Consider the following 23,227-nt stretch of genomic DNA (forward strand, 5'->3'; position numbering starts at 1 on the left):
AATTGCAGGTTTTTGGAGAAGCACCCTCTCAAAATTGCCCATTTCTCTCTTCTCTCTCTCTCTCTCTCTCTCTCTCTCTCGCGCGCGCGCGCGCGCACTGTGACACACACACACACACACACACAAGTATCTCGCTCTTTAGTATCTCTGTAAAATGTGCCGTCTACTTCTGTTGTGCCCACATTTTGCAGGAACACCACACATTTTCTGGTCCAAGATTTTGGGCGGTCGTACATTAAGTCATACGGTAGTCGTACACTCGACTCTTCCTGCTATGGTAGATGAGGTGGGTGGGTGGGTGTGTGTGTGTGTGTGTAAAAATCTAACACTTTCTGGTTGTCCTTTTTGCTTTTGACGCAGCCAAGTGCAAGCTTCCAAGCGATGGCTTCCTTTTCCCTACTGCTGCCGCACATGTTGGACTACCTCAGCAGCACCACTGTAGCCACATCTGTTGCTTTCATTGTCTCCCCCAACACAGCAGCTCTCACATCCACCCAAGCCTGTGGCTATGGCTGAGCCTCCGCCTGCAAGCAGCCCTCTTTAATTGGTAAATATCTCCCAAACAACTCTCTCCTTCTTATCACCTCAAATCAAAGGTCCTCTTCACCAATGCTGCTTCTGTGTACACTATCCTTAATCCCATCATCAAAGCACTTGTGATGTTACAAGCCCATTTTTCCATTAGTTTACGAGAAGCTTTTCATTTGCCCTCTTGCTCCTCCTATGTAGAAGATCCAGTAGCACACATTACTTGCCCTTCCTGACACAGAACTACACATTGTCTTAGAATTGTGCTCTCTTTAGCTTTATCCATCACACAAAATATTGCAGTTGTCAAAATCAGCTGTGTTTTGAGATGATTTGCACACTTCTTAATTATGCATTGAATGTTGCCCACATAGCGTAGACTTCTGCATGGCACTTCACAGAAAGTTTATCAGCAAAGGAGGTGCTAGAAACTCGAAAAATCATGATAATTTACTTGGTCAGTTTGTTGAATTGCTTGACGTAAGTAAATCATCCACTTGTGTGGACCAACCATCTCTCTCTCTCTCTCTCTCTCTCTCTCTCTCTCTCTCACACACACACACACACACACACACACACACACACACACATGGTGATAAAATGCCTCTAGAATTGGCGAATACCATTCTTATTTCTTTAACTTTTTAGTCTTGACTCTTGAATGTGAATTTATAGCGTTGCAATTCACTGTTTAAGTCTCCCACTTTGAACCTAAGTAATTGGTGGCTCACTTGATGCAATGCATTTTCTGCAGTCTATTTCTTCACACACATATGTATTTTGTCTCACAGTTGATCTCATTTCTTTCATTTTGTTCTCGTGTGCAAAGTGTTGCAAGGTCATGCTGGATACAGACGAGCCCGGTGGTGAGCTCCCTCTGATGAGGGAGCTGGTTGCATTGAAACGAGCTAGATCCTTAAGGGACCCATCAACTGTAAAGTCACCTATTTTTGGTGGTGCTCCTGCAACTTCAAACCCTAGTCGAAAGTTGCCTCTGAGGGGGTTTGCTGTAAGAAACTCGGAAACAGGTTGGGCTAGTCATGGAAGAGGGCAGTATGTAAAAGGGCATCTCCCAGGCAGTAGTGCATCCAGGAGGGCTGCAAGAAAGAGTGCTTTGCCTTTGCCCAAACCCTTACTCTCTCTCAATGTCAGTGATGGACAAGGAAGATGGGACCTTGGAATCGAAGGTACCCTCCTTGCAGTTACCCCTCTTGGAAATGAAAGACAGCAACAGGAGGTTTTTGGTGGGTTTGGAAAAAAAGGTCCATCCATGGTAGGCAAGCATTTTTCATACAAGGACATCAGGGACCTTGACAGCGATGAGTTTTCACTGCAGAATTGGACAAACTCTGGATGGGCCCAAGATGAAGTTGGCCACAGTGAGAAATGGGACCAAAACCGAAACACAGATGTAAGAAAAACCAGAAGTGCAAAGGTGCCCACGACAACATGGGGAGTTTCATCACATAGCAGAGATGTCTGTAAATTCAAAAACCAGGAAGGCACAAAGAAGTTCCTGCTCAACAAAAAAAGCTTGGCGTCAAAAAAGGATATCATGTCCAAACAGAACCCTCAAATTCTTTCCCCATTGATTCTTAACTCTCATGATGACAGCCTTTACGCGGGTGGTCACTCTTTGTCTTTGTTCACATTAGAGGGGCCTGTGTATGATGAGCAAGAGCATTTGAATCAAGGAAATAAGTCAGGGGCTGCCTCACGATCTCCGTCACCCTTTTTTATGGATCATGGTGGAGGATCAGGCGGGGAAGCAGTAAAAAAGATTTGGAGGTCTCAAGATTTGCTCACAAGCTTGTCAAGCGTTAGTCAGAGGACACTTTCACAAGGATCCCTTCCATGTGCTTGGGAAGCTTCTTCGGATGACGAGTTGGATGTCTCCGAGCTCCCTAGAAATGGCCGTGGCATGCCTTGCCATCAGTCTAAGGGCAAGAAACGAAGCAAAACTCTGTTAGACATCGCTGGAAAGAGTCTCGCGTGTGGTCTGTCAGACTCATCAAGAAGGAAGGGCCGACCTAGCTCAAAGGTCCTCAAAAATTTTCAGCAAAGAGACTCAGCAGTAGAATGCATATCAGATAGACTGAATCAACGATCAAGTATGGAAGAGATAGAAGCTGCACTTTTGCTAACAGAGCCTTCAGCAATTAGTGATAATGGTGGAACCTCTTCTGCAGAAGGTAGTGTGAGACTTGCAAGTGATCTCAATGGTGGGTTGGGTTTAGATGGTCAGGGTGCAAAGAAAGGGTCAAGCAGTGTGAATTTTGATCTACAGGAGGAAGATGGGCTTGATCGCACACCTTTAGAGGGAAAGGACCTGGCAGTTTTTCTAGAAAGACCTCGAAGTCTAAGCCAAAAGTACAGACCAAAGACATTTGAAGAGTTGATTGGACAGAACCTCGTGGCTAATGCTCTTTCCAATGCTATTTCAAGAGGCAAAATTGCTCCTGTGTATCTTTTCCAAGGTTCTCGTGGAACTGGAAAGACTTCTGCTGCCAGGATTTTTGCTGCGGCTTTGAATTGTGTCACCTCTGGAGACAAAAGACCATGTGGAGTTTGCACCGAATGTACCACCCATGTCCAGGAGCTAGATGCTGCAAGCCACAATGGGATAGAGAATGTGAAAGCTCTTTTACAAAGTACATTTTCCTCTACCTCAGGTTCACGGTATAAAATCTTCATCATTGATGAATGCCACATGCTTACCAATGAGACGTGGAATGCCCTTCTGAAGCTCTTGGAGGAACCACCCGGGAATGCTGTAGTTATTCTTATCACCACAGATCCTGAAAAGTTGCCGTGCACTGCAGTCTCCAGGTGTCAAAAGTTCCTTTTTTTGAAAATCAAGCATTCTGACATTGTGAGCAGGCTTGACACTTTAATGAAGTTGGAGAATTTGGATGTTGAACCAGGAGCTTTGGATTTGATAGCATCAAAATCCGAAGGATCGCTTCGTGATGCTGACTGTACTGGATCAACTTAGCCTCCTTGGGCAGAGGATTTCTCTGGCTACAATCCATGAGCTGGTTCGTGTTGCAGTTCCTCTTTTCCAATTTCACTTGGAAGCTCTGTAGAAATTTCCAAGTGTTGAAGCTGCTTATTATTCTAAAGGTTCATTGCGTACTTGCTTTGCTCTTTCTATGCCTTACAATGCTATGGAAGGTGTGTACCACTAACATGGTGATTGAAGGAGCTGTGGAGACAGTGAGACTGATACGAGAGAGAGAGAGAGAGAGAGAGAGAGAGAGAGAGAGCATCTACTAACGACCCAATGGGCCTATGAGACCGAAGTGATACAATAATGTCCATGGCATTTCTCATCATGGAACATAAAATAAAATAGAAACAAAACAAAACTATCTCATGGGAGTGATACAAAACTGTCCATGCAAATCTCATTATGGAATACCAGGAACATAAAACATGAAAGGAGCATCAGCCCCCAATAGATGTTACCACTCTCCAAAATATCAAGCATGGGTCTAATGAGTATGGCTGAGAGGTCTCCATCAGCTAACGTCATGTGGAAAGGTAGCTCAATGGCGATGGAGCATGTCTTAGATCTGGAGTTGATGAGGGGATTGTGGTTGTTGGGGTAAAGGCGTTATGCCCACCCTTATAGTGTGTACAAGCCCATAAGTTATAGTACATAGTACACTTAGTACTTTTAATGTACTAAGTGCACTATGTGTACTAGTGCAATATACATGTGTGATAGGGGAGTCACACACTCACTTGGTGAGTTGACTTATCCCCACAACTCTCTCTCTCTCTCTCCCTTGCTTCTCTGTGTATGTCTCCCATGAATGAACTCTAAACCCTAATTCAGGTTTTTCCCCATCAACTGGTATCAGAGCCTAGAAGACGGTGCTATTCATCTCTTCTTCTTGATAGCTGAACGAGCTGCTTGCTTTGCTGCTGTCATACTTTGTGGCATCAACATTCGCAGCAAGGCCTGGCTGAGGCAGCACACGACCATACTCAGGCCTGGCTGTAGCGTGGCTGGGGCAGCCACTTCTGCATCTGAGCGTGGAGCGAAGGAGCATAGGATAGCTGGCCCTTCAGCGTAAGAGGCGAAGCGTGAGCAACTCTAATCGCCAGCGCCAAGCGAAGTCGACCTCAGGCGATCAATGCGCCGACTGTGCGAACTCAGGCGAACACACGCGAAGTTGGCGCTATGCTTGATTGGCTAATGCTCCTTATCGCCGTGTATTCGCCTAGTTACGTGTGTTCGCCACCTTGAGGCATTGCAGCCGACTGAGCGTAAAAGCCAGACGTACGTGTGAATCACTCTCCGTTCCATCGGAAGCGTAGCCCCCTTCCTTAGGCCCTTTCGCCCTTGACCTTGGCTGCCCAGGACATCCCACGCAGCCAGCCTACGTGGCTGCCCAGGCTGCCCAACCAGCAAGCAACTGGCTGCCCACAGCCAGGTGGGGCTGCCCAGATGCTTCAGAAACTGCCCAGCATCGAAGTCGCCGCCACCACCACCTCCGTCTCAACCTGCAAGTCAAGAAACTCAGAAAAATCAGAAATTTCAGAGGTATTTTTGCTTCAATTTTGCGAATTTCTTATCAATTCAAGCAATTGAGCAGGTACAGGTGCCCAATTGCTCAATTTTTGAGCAAAATTGGCAAAATTGGGTGACATTGGTCACAATCAGGCTAAATTTGCAGGAAATTGGTCAAATCAGGATCAATTTGCAGGAAATTGGTCAAATCAGGATCAATTTGCAGGAAATTGGATGTCGAAATTTGGGGCTTTTGATGTAATTGTGCAATTAAGCACTCATACATGCTGTATGATGTGAGAAATCGCACATTTGGGCAAAATTGCAGCAAATTGCAGTGCAAATCAAGGGGCTTTTGTGCCGATTGAGTTGATTTGCATGCAGGCAATCGCATTTGATGCTGTGGATAATGTGCTGATGCCTTACAAGCACTCAATGTGCCTGTAAATCAAGGGGCTTTCATGTATTGGATGTATATGTGGCCAGGGGGAAGCATCGTGAACACTCTGGATGCCTTTATGTGCGTCAATGTACCATGTATGATCAGAAATTGATCTCAAATCAAGGGGCTTTTCAAGTTTGTATGCTTGTTGAGCTTGGCAAAGCAGCAGGCAAGACATTTATGTCTTGAATCCTCAGAAATCAGCTTGCAGTCAAGGGGCTTTTGCCCAATTTCTGTTCGGGACTGTTTTATGCAGTGTACAGGACTGTAAAAGTCTGATTTTCACTCATTTGGACAGCCAGGAGAGCATTTATTGCTATTGTACCTGCTGGTACAGATTTGGCACAGCTTTGTGCATGTTTTGGCATGGCTGTACACTGTTTTGAGTGATCAAAAGGTTCAAATTCAGCTGCTGAAATTGCCGATACAGGTTTGGTACATCATTGGTGAGCACTTGGTACTGCTGTATAGTACTTTGGAAGGGCAAAAGAGCACATTTAAGGTGCTGTCCAAAATCTGCAGCAACCAGATTTTGGTGTTTTCATCACAAAAAGTGGGAGAAAAGTTGCATTCTTGCTTCCGCAGTGGGAAATAAAGCTTGGGAGAACATTTGTGAGCACTTTGTGTGCTTTGGGTGCAGTGTTTGCACATCTTGGGTGCAGTGTTTGCACATTTGCAGGGAGTCAGGCATTAAAGGTTGCATTTTGCTATGGCAACCACAGGTGAGAGCTCTTCATTGCTTCACATCAAGAAGCTTGAAGGCTCGCAGAATTATGATATTTGGCAAACCCAGTGCTACAATGTGTTGCTTCAGAAAAAGCAGCACAAGCCTATCAAAGAAAGGGGTGTGATGCCCGCTTCTCTTACAGCTGAAGAGTGGGAAGATATGGATGAGCTGGCAAGATCTACTATCATGTTGTCTGTGTCAGACTCATTACTTTTCAGCATTCGTGAAGAGAAGACAGCTTGGGGAATGTGGCAGAGATTGCAAGACTTGTATGCCCAACAAAGTGCCTCAAGCAAAGTGTATTGGTTGAAGAAACTCATAGGCCTTCAGATGAAGGAAGGGGCATCTATGACAGCCCATCTCAATGAGTTTAATGGTATTGTCAGCCAGGTCATTAATCAAAAGTTGGCAATGGACGATGAGTTCAAAGCCACTTTTCTGTTATGCACTTTGCCAGAGAGTTGGGACACATTCAGGACAGCCACTAGCAATTCGAATGCTATGCTGTCATATGCAGATGTTGAGGGTGCTCTTCTTCAAGAAGAGATGAACAGGAAAAACAACTCTGTTGGAAAGTCCAATGCAATGAATGCACGTGGGAGATCCCAGCAAAGGGGGAAAAGCCAAGAAAGGGGAAGGAGCAAGTCACGCTCCAAAAAGGATTTGGAATGCCATTATTGTGGCAAGAAGGGACACATTAAAAAGCAATGCTACAAATGGAAAAATGATCAAAAAGAAAAGGGAAAAGGCAAAGACAAAGAGAAGGATGAAGCCAAAGATGTAAAGCCAAAGGGCAAAAGTGGAGTCAAGATCGAAGAAATCAATGTGTCACATGCAGGTGGCAGTGAGGATGAGGTCCTATTTACTTCTTCACTTGATGCCCATTCACTTCTTACAGGTGGTCATGGTATGCACTCATGGATCATTGATTCAGGTGCCTCCTTTCATGTCACAGGTTGCAGAGACTTGTTTGTCAGGTACACTGCTGGCAATGAAGGAGTGGTTTATTTGGGTGATAACCATGCATGCAAAATTCTTGGCAGAGGTGATGTGAGGCTTGTGTTTTCAGATGGCTCACAGCTTATGCTCCATGATGTCAGGCATGTGCCTGAAATCAAGAAGAATCTGCTTTCTACTGGACAGCTTGATGATGCTGATTATGTTACCACATTTGGTAGTGGAAAGTGGAAGATTAGTAAGGGCTCACTGGTTGTTGCCAGAGGCTCTAAAGTGGACACTCTTTATTTCATGCATGCAGGTGTTTGTCACCATGCTAATGTAAATGCAACCGAGCTGCCGGAAATTTCTATGTGGCATAGCTGGTTGGGACACATGAGTGTCAAGGGAATGGAGCAATTGTCTCGTTTGGGTTACTTGCCTTCTCTAAAGTTTTCAAGTTTTCAATTTTGTGAGCATTGTATATATGGTAGGCAACTACAATGCCCCCACAAGAAAGCTCTTGGACAGAAAGATGCTCAGTTAGAGCTTGTGCATACAGATGTATGTGAGATGCCTCAGCTTTCTTTGGGAGGGGCAAAATATTTTGTGTCTTTTATTGATGATGCCACACGCAAGGTGTGGGTTTATCCTCTTCGTTTGAAGAGTGATACATTCTCAGTGTTTGAGAAGTTTGTTGCTCTTGTTGAGAATCAAACTGGCAAAACACTGAAGGCTTTGCGTTCCGACAATGGTGGAGAGTATACGTCCAAACAGTTTCAGGACTTTTGTGATGCTAAAGGCATCAAGAGGGAGCTCTCTACTCCTTATGATCCTCCACAAAACGGGACAGCAGAGAGGATGAACAGGACCATTCAGGAGAAGGTCCGTTCTATGTTGTCACATGCTGCATTACCTCATGGTTTTTGGGCTGAAGCTGTTATGACAGCCGTTCACCTTATAAACAGGTCACCTAACACGAGGCTTGGTGGGAAAGTGCCAGAAGAAGTATGGACAGGGAAGCCTCCGTCATACAAGCACTTGAGAGTGTTTGGTTGCGTTGCGTACGTGCACATACGCAGGGAAATGCGCACCAAACTTGATCCTAAGTCTCATAAATGCATATTCCTAGGATATGGTGACAGAGGTGAAATGGGGTATAGACTTTGGGATCCCATGAATAGAAAGATCATACGCAGCAATGATGTCATTTTTGATGAAACATGCATGTATAAGGAGCCTGCAAGGCAACAGGAGCCTGGCAGAGTCATCTTTGATGATGATGGACATCATGGACAACAACAAAGGGCTGTAAATCAGCCATTACAGCAGGAAAACCAGCCCTTAAATGGTGCTGAAAATGGTCCAAATGGACAGCCAGAGATGGCAGAAGATATCCCTATGGATATACCACAGTTAGAGGAGATACCGGGCATGATTTTTCAGCCTTATGGCATGGAACAGGAGCCACCAATGGGTGATATGCAGGCTGGACAGCAACCTGCAAATGATGGTCATTGGGTACGGAGGTCCACTAGACCCTCCAGAGCCCCTGACAGGTTTGTTCCAGGGGTTGACTATTTGATGCTTACTGACTGTGGGGAGCCCTCATGTTATAAGGAGGCTTTACAGAGGGCAGACAAGGCTCTATGGGAGCGTGCCATGAAATCAGAGATGGATTCTCTGCATAAAAATGGAACTTGGAAGTTGGTGCCTTTGCCTGCAGGCAAGAAGGTTTTGCCATGCAAGTGGGTATACAGGCTCAAAGTTGCATCAGATGCTAAGCCAAGATACAAAGCCAGGTTAGTGGCTAAGGGCTTCAAGCAGGAATATGGTGTGGACTTTGATGAGATCTTCTCTCCAGTGGTCAAAATGACCACACTTAGAGCTGTATTGGCTTTGGTTGCGCATGATGATCTGGACTTGATTCAGATGGATGTGAAGACTGCTTTTCTTCACGGTGATCTCCATGAGGAGATATATATGCAGCAGCCAGAGGGTTATGCAGAGAGTGGAAAGGAGAAGCTTGTATGCAAGCTGAAAAAGAGTCTTTATGGGCTCAAACAGGCACCAAGAGAATGGTATCATAAATTTGATACATTCATGAAATCTCAGAAATTCAGGAGAAGTGACATAGATCACTGCTTGTACACCAAGAAAGCTTTGGATGGCAGTCTATTGATTCTCATTTTGTATGTTGATGATATGTTGATTGCCGGGAAATCTCGTAAAGAGATGGATGCTTTGAAGCAGAGGCTGCATCAAACCTTTGATATGAAGGATTTGGGTGATGCTAATCACATCTTGGGTATGCGGATACTTCGGGACAGAAATCAGCATGTGTTGTATTTGTCTCAGAAGGAATACATTGGCAAAGTCTTGCAGAGGTTCAATATGGACGGGGGGAAGAAAGCTAGTACTCCTTTGCCTCCATATGTGAAACTCAGTGCTATGGACAGCCCACAGTCAGATAGAGACAGGGCTGATATGGCCAAGATTCCGTATGCTTCAGCTTGTGGCAGTCTCATGTATGCCATGGTTGCTACTAGGCCGGACATTGCATTTGCAGTGGGAGTGGTTTCTAGATACATGGCCAACCCTGGCAAGAAGCATTGGGAAGCAGTGAAAGGTGTCATGAGATACCTGAAGGGCACACAGGATTTGTGCATTTGCTTTGGCAAACAGGATGCATTAGTGCATGGTTACACGGATTCGGATTATGCCGGTCATCCAGATAACCGGAAGTCTACTACCGGTTATGTATTTACATTCACAGGAGGTGCTGTGTCATGGATATCCAGGATGCAGAAGTGCACTGCCTTATCTACTACAGAGGCCGAGTATATTGCAGCCACAGAGGCTTGCAAGGAGGCATTATGGCTATCTCGGTTAGTGGTCGATTTGGGCTATACAGGGGATATTCCATTGTTGCATTGTGACAGTCAGAGTGCCATCCAGTTGGCAAAGAACCCTGTCTTTCATGCAAAGACGAAGCATGTGGATGTGAAGTATCACTTCATCAGAGAGGTGATAGAGAACAAGCAAATTCAGCTTGTTAAGATTCACACGGATGACAACCCGGCTGATCTGTTGACGAAGAGTTTGCCTCCGGAGCGGTTTGCTCATTGCAGACACTTGATGGGCATTGGATGAGGCCAGTTTCAGCCTTGATATGGCCTTGTATATTATCATGTACATGCTGATTTTTTCTTTTCCTTTACTTAAGGGCACTTTGCCTTTAAGTGGGAGGTTGTTGGGGTAAAGGCGTTATGCCCACCCTTATAGTGTGTACAAGCCCATAAGTTATAGTACATAGTACACTTAGTACTTTTAATGTACTAAGTGCACTATGTGTACTAGTGCAATATACATGTGTGATAGGGGAGTCACACACTCACTTGGTGAGTTGACTTATCCCCACAACTCTCTCTCTCTCTCTCCCTTGCTTCTCTGTGTATGTCTCCCATGAATGAACTCTAAACCCTAATTCAGGTTTCTCCCCATCAGTGGTTTGACATCCGGGGGGCTGGGGGCGTCAGGCATGCTGGAATGCGGAGGCCCGGTCAGAGGTAACTCCTCTCAGGTGAGGTGGGTCCAAAGCAGCCCGAGGTGGGTCCAGGGGATCCACTATATAGGCGTCTTCCTCGTGGGTTTGGAAGAAGCTTGGTGATGGGTGGGTGACGAGGGAGGGGTCGGGGTGGCTGAGGCCGAAGCTCTCTCAAGAAAGTGTCCTTGCGTTTATGGAGCTCGAGCAGGAAGAGCCCTATGCAAGGCTTTGGTCCAGGAAGTCAATGATCTTGGAGAGTGGGCCAAATCCCTCATGGCACAGTGACTGAAACCTCCCGCAACATATGTAATGCTCCTCCGTCTCAACCTCTGTGTGGCATAATCGGCATATCCTCTCCTCCTTGGGTCTCCATATGAGCTCCCGGACTTTGAAGACATGCTCAGCTCTTCCTATCTCCACTTTGAGGTGGTGGGATGAAACCCATATTTGGCCAAATGCAATCTGCATGGCATGAGACATGTGAACTCAGGTAGCTCGGTTGTTGGATGAATTCATCCTTAGTGGGTGTGAGGAAGTGGTCTATGTAGATGTGCATCTTCGGTGGGAGCTCCGAAGGTTTGATCCATGTGCACTGGGTGTAGAGGCTGAGAAGATCTAATCAAATAACTCGGTTGGTGTCCTCATGAGAGAGCTAGAGAAAAGGGGAGTCCAAACTGTACTGAAGGGATGGGAGGAGGCGGTCCATGCGGAGCCCATATCTTGAGAACCAAGTGGAATCTCGGGCATGCCATACTCCAGGGTGGCTCTTGAGTGCCAGCTATCTGAATGACTCAAGGGCAAGCCTCGGGTACGTGTGGGGATCCATGTGACTTACGCGATGGAGGTATATGGTTGTGTGGAAAGAGTACATCCACTACCATTGTGGCTGCATCAAATTCTGCCCAAATAATTTGGTGTGGGATTGATGGTTACAGGAGAACATCATGACCTGGGGTCTCTCAACTTGTTGCCAATTCTCATCCGATAAATCTGGTCCCTAGAAGGTTGCTCCATACATCAAGGTTGGTGTGACGAGGGTGTCAAAAAGCCAACCCCTCGTCCTAGACTCCTGGAAACGTGCTTGGAAGCACTCCTGCTCAAGTAAGCTCAAGGTTGCATATCCCCGTGTGATTGTGGCATGTGGTGTGGGAAGCATGGTGAAGGCCATTGAAAGTGACACCAAGGTAGACTGGATGAGACAACTTCCTAAGGATCCTCTCTGTATGTGAAGCTCAATTTGGATGAGAGAGAGAGAGAGAGAGAGAGAGAGAGAGAGAGAGAGAGAGAGAGAGAAGGATTTGCACGCCTCAATGATAGTTATTGATTGATGATCATACCCTTCTCAAGTACATGCCTTTGTGGGTTGGTAGCCTTATCTTTTGACCATAGAAATCATGCACACACACGTGGCACACTTATCGTATTTGCTTATAAGAGGTTGTTCACACACAGTGAGCTCTGAATCCTAACAAACCTCCCTTCGGAGCGAAGGTGGAGGTGCATGAAAAACCTTCAATAGTTATTGTGGTTTGGACTCTAGATTGCCCATGTGCTCAATGGAGACACAATGACACCAACACCCAAACTCTCATGTTGGGCCTGATATAAGAGCTTTACCACAAATGACAACCTACATCAGTCTGTTAGGACAACCCCCCCTTGATGTAAACAGGGGTTTGCAGAAAAATGGAGCCTTATAATTATTACACACACATAGAAAGAAAGACTAACACACACATCATTTATTACAATCAATTTTTGGGGGGCCTGACTTTTAAAAAGCCCAATCGTAATTTTCCTCTTTTAGAGGAAGGTTATCCATGACAATAAGCTGCATGTTTGGATGCTTCTGCTTCATGGACTTCTTCTTCGTCTTTTGCCACTAGGTTTGCATGCACCTTCTCTTGCTCTTTTGCCATCTTTTGAAGCATCGATCCTAAGTGTGTCCGAGATTTTTGTAGAAGTTGCATTCTTTTCCCTTTTCCCCTTTCCCTTTGTGAACATGGTCCTATCTGACTCAAATGAAATCTCAGCTTGCTCTTTGCGGTGGTCTTCATCTATGAGAATTGCAATCATTTGATCATAAGTCATTTCCCGAACTACTGTAGTACAGTCAAGGTTTTTGAAATTTTGAAACCTCTTCTATACTTGATAGAAACATAGCTTTCTTTTCATCCTCATCCACTGCAACTCCCAGGCTAGAGAGTTGTTGTGTTATAGAGCCTAGATTGCTCAAATGTTCTCCCAAAATTTCTCTTTCATTCATTTTCAAGCAGTTTGTTTTTTGCTTTGGAGTTGATGATTTTATTACCAAACAAGTTTTCCAACTTGTCCCTTACCTCTTTGAGCTCTTGGTGAAATCCACATGATGAATCAGGTTGTCGGACGACCTAAGCCCGATGAGCACTATGGCCTTGTCATTACTGTGTTACCATGTGCAAATCTTCTCCACTCCGTTGCTTGGCTTAGGGTCTGCACCATTGACCACGGTCCAAATGCCATCTCGCATCATCAGAAGATGCATCGCCATGTTGGAAAGTTGCTTCCATTGAACTTTTCAATGGCCAGGTTGGTGTCACATGCGGAAGCTATGGGAGTCTTCTTTCAGCCCTAAACACCATCCTTGAACAACCTGATGCAAAATGCAAGCAAGATAGATGGAGAGAAGAGAGAGAGATGATAGCTGAGTATTTAGTATATTCGTAATGTACAAAAAGGTGTACAAGTTTTGCAGAAAAGGTAGAAATACCTAGTCTAAGCCTAAGTCTAGTGACTCAATCCACTAGGGACTGAATAATCAAAACGATGAGCAAGTGTCACCTTTTATAGGGCTGGAAAAGCCTTCATGGATTGGTGGACCTGTTGTCGGCCAGGTCTAGGACAAATATTTGCATATATGCTGCAGCCGACAGAGAAAACCCATCAAAATCTGACCGACAGTCACTTGGTTTTGTCAGAATATGCAGCGGAGATGAAGACAAAATCTGAGAACACAAGAGCAAGTGCACTGCAGAAAAATACAGCAATGGAGAAGGAGAGAGAGAGGCGTGTAACTCTGCTCTATATACACAAGAAAATCCGGAGTACCTAATACAACAAGTGGGGGAGCAAGAGGCCATTTTATATGGCCCCGCATGAGCAGTCGGCCTGCTCAAAAGACAGCCGACAGGACCAAAATGTCCATGATGAGCACATGTCCCCAGTCGGCCAGCTTCTCAGAGTCGGCCAGCACACAGGACAAGTCGGGGACCAGTAGGGGCAGTCGGCCAGCATCCAGGACACCCAGACCAGCAGTCGGCCAAGTGTTTGGATCAGCTAGGAGCCACGGAACATCCTCCCACACCTGGTAAAAATAGGGAAAAAATATGGAGAGTGGGAAAAAATGAGAAAACACCTAAATCGGGCGGGCATACCCACAATAGAGGCCTTGGTGTAAATGTACAGACAGGAGATGATTGCTAACACCCCCTCTCAGCTCCTGGATGTGGAACCAACCCCAGTGAGCTGGAGTGCCGCCGGAGCAAAGCCTAAGATAGAGACTTCGTGAAGAGGTCCAGCGCACTGTCCTCCGTCGAACAGAACTCTAGCAAGATGTCATCAACAACAATCTTTTCATGAACAAAATGCCTCTAGATGACTGTGGGTTCCACCAGTGGAAGCCCAATCCTGCCAAGTAATCTCTGCAACCTCACCACCTCGCAAGCAGCACCGCAAGCAGCCGAGTGCTCTGCCTCTGTCGACGACAAGGCAAAAGATGACTGCTCCATAAAACCTCTCTTGAGCCAAGGGAAAAACTATAGCCTGATGTCAAGGTCCTCATGTTTGGCTCTCCTCCCCAATCTGAGTCACTCCATCTGTGGAGTCTGACTCCATCCATCAATTCCCCTCTTGTGTAAAAGAGTCCAAGATCCTTTGCATGCTGCAAAAACCACAAGATACGCAATCGTGCCTCCCAAAGAGTCCTCTGCACACATGAGCTCAACAGCCTCATCAGGAAGCTCCTGTCCAATCTGGTATGCATCAACCAAATCAATGAACCATCCTGCTTCTGAGTCAAAGAGGCATCATACTGCTCACAAGGATCAACACCTATTACGGTGGGATGCCAAGTCCTGGAAACCTGCTGAAGACCACTCAAGGCCTTCGGAAACCTGTAACCAACCTCCTCTGAATCCGGAACCACAAAGCCTAGAGAATGTGCAACAGCCACCTCCTTCTGCAAGTAATCAACTTTTCCTTGCCTGGCTTTCCAATAGGTCCCCGTGGAAAGAACTTCCTCATCTACAAGAGTTTCTTTGTCCCGAAAACTACGAGACATCAGAGCATAGGTTACCTCTAAAGTTTCCTCTGACTGACACACAAGAACTACCAACATCTGTACTAGAAACTTCCTGCCAATTGCTGCCATCATCTGGTAAGCTATCCACCATCTGGTCTTGAAAAGCCCGTACCTGCAGCGTATCCACACTTAAGTGACCATTATCAGACTGCCACTCATCACAAAACTGAGGACCTGGGAGAGAAAGTGCTGGAAGTTTGTAAACTCCATTCTCCACTCCACCTTCTGAAACTACCTGGCTTGTTGCTTTGTCCCGGAGAGCAACAAAATGCTCATCAAACTCCACCCGTATGCCAGTCTTGCAAACCTGATGCAGTGACAACAGATGAAAACCAAGTGATGGAACATACAACACTTGGGAGGAATGCTTCCCCTCTTTGCCATCTGGAACTATCTCCAACTTGTCCTCACTGTGAACTGGGATAGTGGATGTATCCCCTGTAAGAATGTGACCAAAATACCTGTAGAGATCTTGTAAATCCGAACGGGAAGGAGTCATGTGCCTAGAAGCACCACTTTCTAGAATCCACTCCCGAGTATCCGTAGCGGAGATTCCTCCAATCTCCTCCCTGCACGAAGAAAATGAAAAACCTGTGTCCATAACCTCCATGTGCACAAAAGCTGGAGTCTTCACGGTTACTGCTGAGGATTTTGCACCCTTCTCGGTGCTCCGCTTGGGACACTGCCTCCAATAGTGGCCTTTCTCGCCACAATCATTACAGGTCCTCTTTGCCTTGAGTTTCTCGCGGTCTAAGTCGGACATCTTCTTAGAAGACTTCTTCGATAAAGCCTTCCCTTTGCCCTTGTTGTTACGCGGCCTTTCAACCGTTGGCTAGTTAAACGAACCTCCGCCTTGTGGAGGGTTCGTGAATCTTTCCTCCTGGTCCAAGACCATGGGCACAAGCTCCTCCCATGTGATGGTGCTGAGCCTGCCACTGGTAATCAAAGAAGAGTAAAATGCTGAGTACTGAGAGGGCAAATGCGACGACAATGTGATGGCCATATCCTCCGATGATATCTCCTTCCCAGCCTAGAGAACTTCCTGCTGAAGAGCCTACAGCTTGTTGATGTGCTCTTGCATTGTCGATGACTTAGCAGGATTCATCACCCGCATCTGTACTTCCAAGGAAATCCTCTTCATGGGCGATAGAAGCCAAATGCTGCTATATACCTCTGGCCAGCGTCATATGCTTGATATGATTGATTACCTGTGGTGTGCAGTTGAGAAAGATGAAAGAATGGACCCTGGCATTGACACGATCCCACAACTGTGCCTGTGCCTCGCGTTCCTTCCGAATCGAGGGTAACTCCCCTTCCTCTAACTCCGGCCGTGGAACCCCAACAACAATGAAATCAGCAAGGTCGTAAGACTCCAAAACAGATTCCATCATTACCTTCCATATGCCATAGTTGTTCCTGTCCAACTGACGGTCCATTGGGAACGCGGGGAGTGTCGGGATCTTCACATGCTTCTCAACCATCTCAAGTAAATTTGCCATTGCGGGGGTGTAACTGAAAAGGGTGGGTGGGTGGGAAAAAAGAAGAACTTAAACTTGCAAGTGGCTGTCCAGTAAATCAGCCCGCCTTCCTCTTGCTTCTCCTCTTCCTGAACGGTCCAAAACAGTCCACCAATCAGCAAACAACAAAACAGCCTCCCTCTTGCTCACACAGTTCCCAAGATTTATCAAGAGCCTAGAGCTCTGATACCATGACAGAATATGCAGCGGAGATGACGACAAAATCTGAGAACACAAGAGCAAGTGCACTGCAGAAAAATACAGCAATGGAGAAGGAGAGAGAGAGGCGTGTAACTCTGCTCTATATACACAAGAAAATCCCGAATACCTAATACAACAAGTGGGGGAGCAAGGGGCCATTTTATATGGCCCCACACGAGCAGTCGGCCTGCTCAAAAGACAGCTGACAGGACCAAAATGTCCACGACTAGCACATGTCCCCAGTTGGCCAGCACACAGGACAAGTCGGGGACCAGTAGGGGTAGTCGGCTAGCATCCAGGACACCCAGACCAGCAGTCGGCCAGTGTCTGGATCAGCCAGGTGCCATGGAATATCCTCCCACACCTGGTAAAAATAGGGAAAAAATATGGAGAGTGGGGAAAAATGAGAAAACACCTAAATCGGGCGGGCACACCCACAACAGAGGCCCTAGTGTAAATATACAGACAGGAGATGACTGCTAACAGGTTTATCCACAAGCCTTCCCTGCCCATACAAGTAGCACAAGCTCCTGAATTTGGTTCCAAAAGTGGTTCTTTATGTGTAGCCCTTCAAGGAACCCCCTTTGCTAAGCTTGACGATGGGATGTCTTGCACATGACATCCCCCTTTCTTGGATGACTGTCATCATCCCATTATCTATTCCTTCTCTTCCTGGCAACCTTTTCACTGAAAGATCAAGACATTGGCGATGGTTTCGTCCATGCGTGATGTAGTAAGGGTGGGTGCGACATTGGCAACAACAATATCTCAGAACCAGCCTGAAGCTCTGATACCAATGGCACATGCGGAAGCGCTAGGGGCCCTAAACACCATCTTGGAACAACCTGATGCAAAACACATACAAAGATAGAGAAGAGAGAGAGAGAGAGACAGAGAGAGAGAGAGACAGAGAGAGAGAGAGGGCGCTGAGTTAATGTACAAAAAAAGGTGTACAAGTCTTGGTCAGCCCTAGGCTGCCTTCATCAAAAGGTTATCTGACCCAGAAGAGTCCTTAGCTAGTGATTCTACTTCCTAGAGGAGTGAATGAATCTACACTTTCCTTGGCATAGCCTTTTATAGGCTCTTTTGGTGCAAGATTACTGGCCGACCTTCTGTCGACCAGCAGACTCCTCTACCTGACCTGAATACTGTGTCAGCCAGCTCTGTAGCTGCAGCCGATTGTCTCCTGTTCCACTCCGGGGTTCTCCTGGAGCTTGGCTCATGCTCAAATCCTGTGTCTTTTCCCGTCAGAGACTAGCTCTTGGAATGAGCATGCACATGTCTTGCACGTGACAGCTGGCTCTATTTGTCTCCATGATGCTCTACTTGAAAAAGCTCAAATGTTGTAAATGCTGAAGTGGGTATTTACACATATGTCACTTGATCTGTAGAAATCCCCAAAGTAGTGTTGAGCTCCATGATTGTGGTTCTTGCAGGGGCAGATGTCATTGAGGGAGGAGCTGCTGCTGATGCTGTGTACAGGTCGAGGCTCTTGAGGTGACGTCAGCTGCACAGCAGCAAGTGGTGGAGGGGACAGGACCCGGCTGCTGCCTTAGGAGGAGACAGGTGCAGGCAGCGCTGATGGAGAGTGGCAGCGCAGTGCTAGCAGCAGGGAGCTGGTGGGTGGCAGCGGCTGTATAGTGGGTGGCAATAGGGAGTTGGCGGCGCAGGTGGAGACAGAGGTGGCGGTCGTGGGAGAAGGTGACACCAGGCTGCTGCCAGCGGTCAGGGCTGACGCCAGCTGATGGCTGGCTGCATATCAGGTTGCAGCATACAGCAGCTGATGGCGGGTGCAGGAGCTATCCTAGCTCTGATACCATGTACAAGTTACATGGTGATTGCAGGAGCTGTGCAGAGACATAGAGGCGGATACGAGAGAGAGAGAGAGAGAGAGAGAGAGAGAGAGAGAGAGAGAGAGAGGTTGCTCCCATTCGGTTTATGCCTTGGAAGAGGCAAGGAAATATTATGGGTCAAACATGGATAGCTTGGAATCACATTACGACGCCCAAAAGAATGGGTGGGGTTGCTTTACTGGATGTCCGCTTGCATATGGTGGCGCGTAGGTGGGCGCTTTTTCAGGATATGTGTTTGCAGGAGCAGCCTTGGGTATTCATGGCTCGTGACTTGATTGAGTTGGAGGGATTGTCACATGGACGGACACGTGTGCAGGCTTCATGGTGGGACATTGTGAATGCGGCTCATCCTGTCCGTATTCGCTCATCTCACATTTTATCGCATATTCTTCTTTCTTGGCATGAAGTTCTACTATTGGCTCGGTGGGATCCTGGTCATGAAAGACTACTTTTGAACTCTTTGCAGTTCGAAACATTTGTGGAGTTGCGTGTCATTGTTTGGCCAGACAGAGATGCTTCACGCATACGACTCAACCGCATGGTCAGGTTAGGCTTAGTTAGAATCCGAGATGTTGTGATACCTGGTCGTGACAGGCCATATTCGTTTGCATGGTCATGATCCTTTAGAGGATCTTTTGTGGGGTTTTTTTTGGGGCCATAGGTTCTGTGTGAGCCATGTGGCTGATGTACATTTTTACATATAATATAAAACACCATTTCACGAAAAAAAAAAGAAGAAAAGAGAGAGAGAGAGAGAGAGAGAGAGAGAGAGAGAGAGAGAGAGATGATAAGCTCAAGAGAGAAGGATTTGAATGACTCAATGATAGTTATTAATTGATGATCAAACCCTTCACAAGTACATGCTTTTGTAGGCTGGTAGCCTTATCTTTTGACCATAGAAATCACACACATGTTATATTAATGACTCATGGCACACTTATCCTATCTTCTCATAAGAGGGTGTTCACACCTTAAGAGGTTCTTCACACACATTGAGCTCTGAATCCTTGGCACTTGAGCACATAAGTACCTTCGAGTACACCTTGTTGCTACGGCATTGCTGAATGCTTTTCTTTTGAACATGCTATAAAAGTACTCAATTGGGAGTAAACCTTAAAATCAATGAACCAAACCACAGGTCTCAGGCTATAAACCTTTGATGCTAATTTATATGCTTTTGACAGAGAGGGCTTGCTGATAGACCTTCCCTCAAAAGTATCTTGCAAGATGAAAGAGGAGAAAAGTGAAAGAATGCATAACTTTTGGAGCCATAATGGTTCAGCCCTTATGCTTGAAGAGACATGTTGCTTGCCATTTGAACATGCAACTGAATTCTTTCTGGTACTGTTGGATTTTTATACTTGGTACTTGAGGTCTATTTACTGTCCTGAATATGTAGTTTGCCTGTCCAGAATATGTAGATTGGATAGCCTCTGTCCACATTTGCATTCATTGTAAGGATGACAAGTTCTCTGAGGTGATAAAGCCATTGAACCTGTTTTAAAGACAAGGGATCAAATCGACCCCACTGCATTTGGTTGCATATATTTTATTGCTTATAGACGTAACTGTGTAACAGATCTATCTCCACAAAGTCAGAGGAGACTTGTAGTTAGCCGTGTTCATGCTCTTTTTGTTCTTAGCCACAAAGCATTGGCAGCCATTTTCCTTATAGGCAAGAAGTCTTTCCTTCCTTTCTATGCAGCTACACACAATGCACCTTGAAATCGTGAATGAGGATAGTATTCTTCCTCAGTAGGCTTCATCTTCAGCCAAGGATGGAATTTTAACTCACACCCTTCAGCTATACCATTGAATTGGAGGAAACCATTTGACCATAGCTTTGGAAGAATTTGTAATGAGTGATGTCACATGGTATGCTGATTTTGAACATTTGGATGCCTTTATACTAGTGTTGTGCCAAAGAATGCCACTGTAGAAGGTTTCAGCACATATTTTCACACACATTTTGGTATGGTGCATATGTCCTCATGGAAGTGTAGTGCTGGAACTCTTTCTAATCGGAGCTAGTTTAGGTGTGTTTTGGTGGGCATTTTTAAGGTTTTTTGTACGATTTTTCAGGTTGGCTCAGTCTCAGATGATAAATTATTGAGCTTGCTCGATTTGGCCCTTTGTTCAGATACAGTCAGTACAGTGCAGAGGGCAAGAGAACTTATTGATTCTGGGGTAGAACCACTGGATTTGATGTCCCAATTGGCCACTCTTATTACAGATATTCTTGCAGGCAGTTATCAACTCATGAGTAGAGATCAGAAAGAGGGTTTCTTCTCCAGGCATGCTTGTAAGAGTTTTCCCTAAATGTTGATTTGTTGCAATGAGTTCCATACATTTGCATGCTAGCCCTGTTTATGCTTCTTAATGCTAGCCCTGTTTATGCTTGTTACTGCATCATAATGTTGTGTTTGAGCTTTTCTTTTCTTGTTTCAACTGAGCAAAACAGTATCAAAAGCAAAGATGGAGAGGCTGCGGACTGCATTAAGGATCTTGTCAGAAGCTGAAAAGCAGCTGAGGGCAGTGTCCAAAGACAGAGCAACATGGTTAACTGCAGCATTGTTGCAATTCGGGCCTGATCGTACAACCAAGTTTCCAGCTTCATCAACAAGCATGAGCCTCACTGTGAGCCCAGTCACTCGAATTAATCATAAAGATACGAAGGTTAATGAGTCAAAAGCATTTAGATCACGAAAAGAGACTAGGAAAAGAAGTGTACCAAAATGGATGGTCTCTAATTTTGAGAGGAGAAGCCATGGTTCCACAGCTAAAGGAACAAGTAGGTCAACAAAATCAAGCTTTGAAGTTCGGGTACATCCAACAGATCAGTTGTCTCCTCATGATGAATCTTCGGTGGCAGAATCACTGTTTTCTAGTGAAGGGATTGAAAGGCATCCTAGTTACAGGAGTCCTGGCAACCTGGGGAGCATATGGCTGAATGTTTTAAGAGGTTGTAGATCACTTCCCCTCAGGCAACTGTTACAGAATCATGCAAAGCTTTTAGCTGTGTCATTTTCAGCAGGTAATTGTTTGAATGCTATTGTTAGCATGTTTTACAGCTTTTCTACCAAGAGAAACATGCCACGCTTCTGCCTCTTTGTGTGTTTATGTGTTTCATGGCTTTTCTTTCTTTTTCAAGAAAGGCTGAGGATTTTATTGACTTTTTGCAGTTGATGCTGAGGCTCATTTGGAATTCGGGAAGCCTGAACATAAACACAGAGCTGAGAGGTATAGAAAGGGCATAGCTAACTCTTTCAAGAAAGTGCTAGGCCTCTCTGTTGAAGTCAAGATAAGCCTGGCCTCCCTTCCACCTGGTGTGGGTGTTGTACATTCAAGAGTGTGGCCTTTGGCTGCTGATCGGGCTTCAGTCATGCAAAGTGCCTCAAAACAATATGCAAGCTGTGATAGAATTGAGCGTGATGAGCTTCAAAATGAAAGTAGCAGTTTAGAGGTTGGATCATTACAATATCGGAGAAGTCAAAGTGGTGTTTCCTTCCACAAGACATTGGAACAGTCCAACTCCACTTATTGTTACCCTGTAATTCCTCCTTTTCCCAATGCAAGTGTAGCTGAGCCTCTGCCAACAGACAGAAGCTCAAATAATCTGTTGGTTTTGGGATGCTCCACTCAGTTTTTCTGTGGAGCAGAAGCTGGTATGCCTGAGGAACACAGACTTGAAACTGCTCGGATACCTGAGGCAAGAAGATTTTCTCCATTGCAGGCCTTTGATGACCGGCAACAAGATTTCAGAGTTTCAAACGAGTTCCAAAATGAAACAAGACATCAAGAGATACTGTTGCAAGGTAGAAAATCGCTCAGGAGGGGTGTCGGGAGGCCAGTGGATGGGCTACATGTTCAGAAATATGCACATGACAGCATCTTCCCCAGCTTTAACAATGACAGTAGCTCTCAAGCTTACAAGTTTGAAGAAGAAAATTTGTAAGTACTTTCCCTATGTTTTGTAGGTCTTTCCCCAATATCCTCTGTGTGTGTCTGCTTGTGCATGCATGCGTGTGTGTTGGTTTTTTTTGTTTTTTTCCGCGCGCGCGCCGCGGGGGGGGGGGGGGGGGGGTGGGGGCAAGGGCATGGCATCTTATTTGGAAGTGTTCCAAAGAAATCAGCCAACTCATTTATGTACAGGACAAAGAGTGTTTGGGTGAGCGGGTATCCACTTTTCAGTCAGATGGTGCAATATTTAGCATTGAAAGGTCCCGAGCAGGTTCCCCTACGGCATCCTGGCTGTTGTGGCCATAATTGTACCACGTTTGGGTGGGAGACCAAGCCACCTTCAGGTGGGCACTCAAGTTGCTACTACAGAAGGATATCTTGAAGGAAAGAAACAAAGAAAAAAGAAAAAAGAAAAAAGAAGAACTGTACAGTCTGCAGTATCTTGCTCATATAGTGTCACTATATAGTGACCCCGATGACTAGCCTGCAGTATCTCGCTTGTATTGTGTCATAGTGATCCCAATGACTAGCTGCTTCACCAATAGCAGCCTCAATCTACTGATTGATGAAGCCCATGGGACTGTCAAAGGCCTTGCAGCAGACATTCTTCATAAACAGTAATTTCTCTGTAATGCTTGGCTGTTTCTCTCTTGAATAT

The 23,227-nt window shown here is 45.8% G+C and overlaps 1 pseudogene across 1 annotated transcript in view; it reads left to right on the forward strand.

Annotated features, from left to right (window-relative positions):
* The first annotated feature begins 781 nt into the window (after positions 1-781).
* The window catches only part of LOC147642301 (uncharacterized), a 47,840-nt pseudogene continuing 25,394 nt past the window's right edge, over positions 782-23,227 (forward strand). The window contains exons 1-5 of the transcript XR_015266941.1: positions 782-1,008; positions 1,358-3,566; positions 20,692-20,911; positions 21,071-21,643; positions 21,792-22,560. The product of XR_015266941.1 is annotated as an uncharacterized LOC147642301 (transcript). The remainder of the gene's footprint in view (positions 1,009-1,357; positions 3,567-20,691; positions 20,912-21,070; positions 21,644-21,791; positions 22,561-23,227) is intronic.

This window comes from Cibotium barometz, chromosome 1 (assembly GCF_041138505.1).
Source record: "Cibotium barometz isolate CiBa-2024 chromosome 1, ASM4113850v1, whole genome shotgun sequence".
Lineage (NCBI taxonomy): Eukaryota > Viridiplantae > Streptophyta > Polypodiopsida > Cyatheales > Cibotiaceae > Cibotium > Cibotium barometz.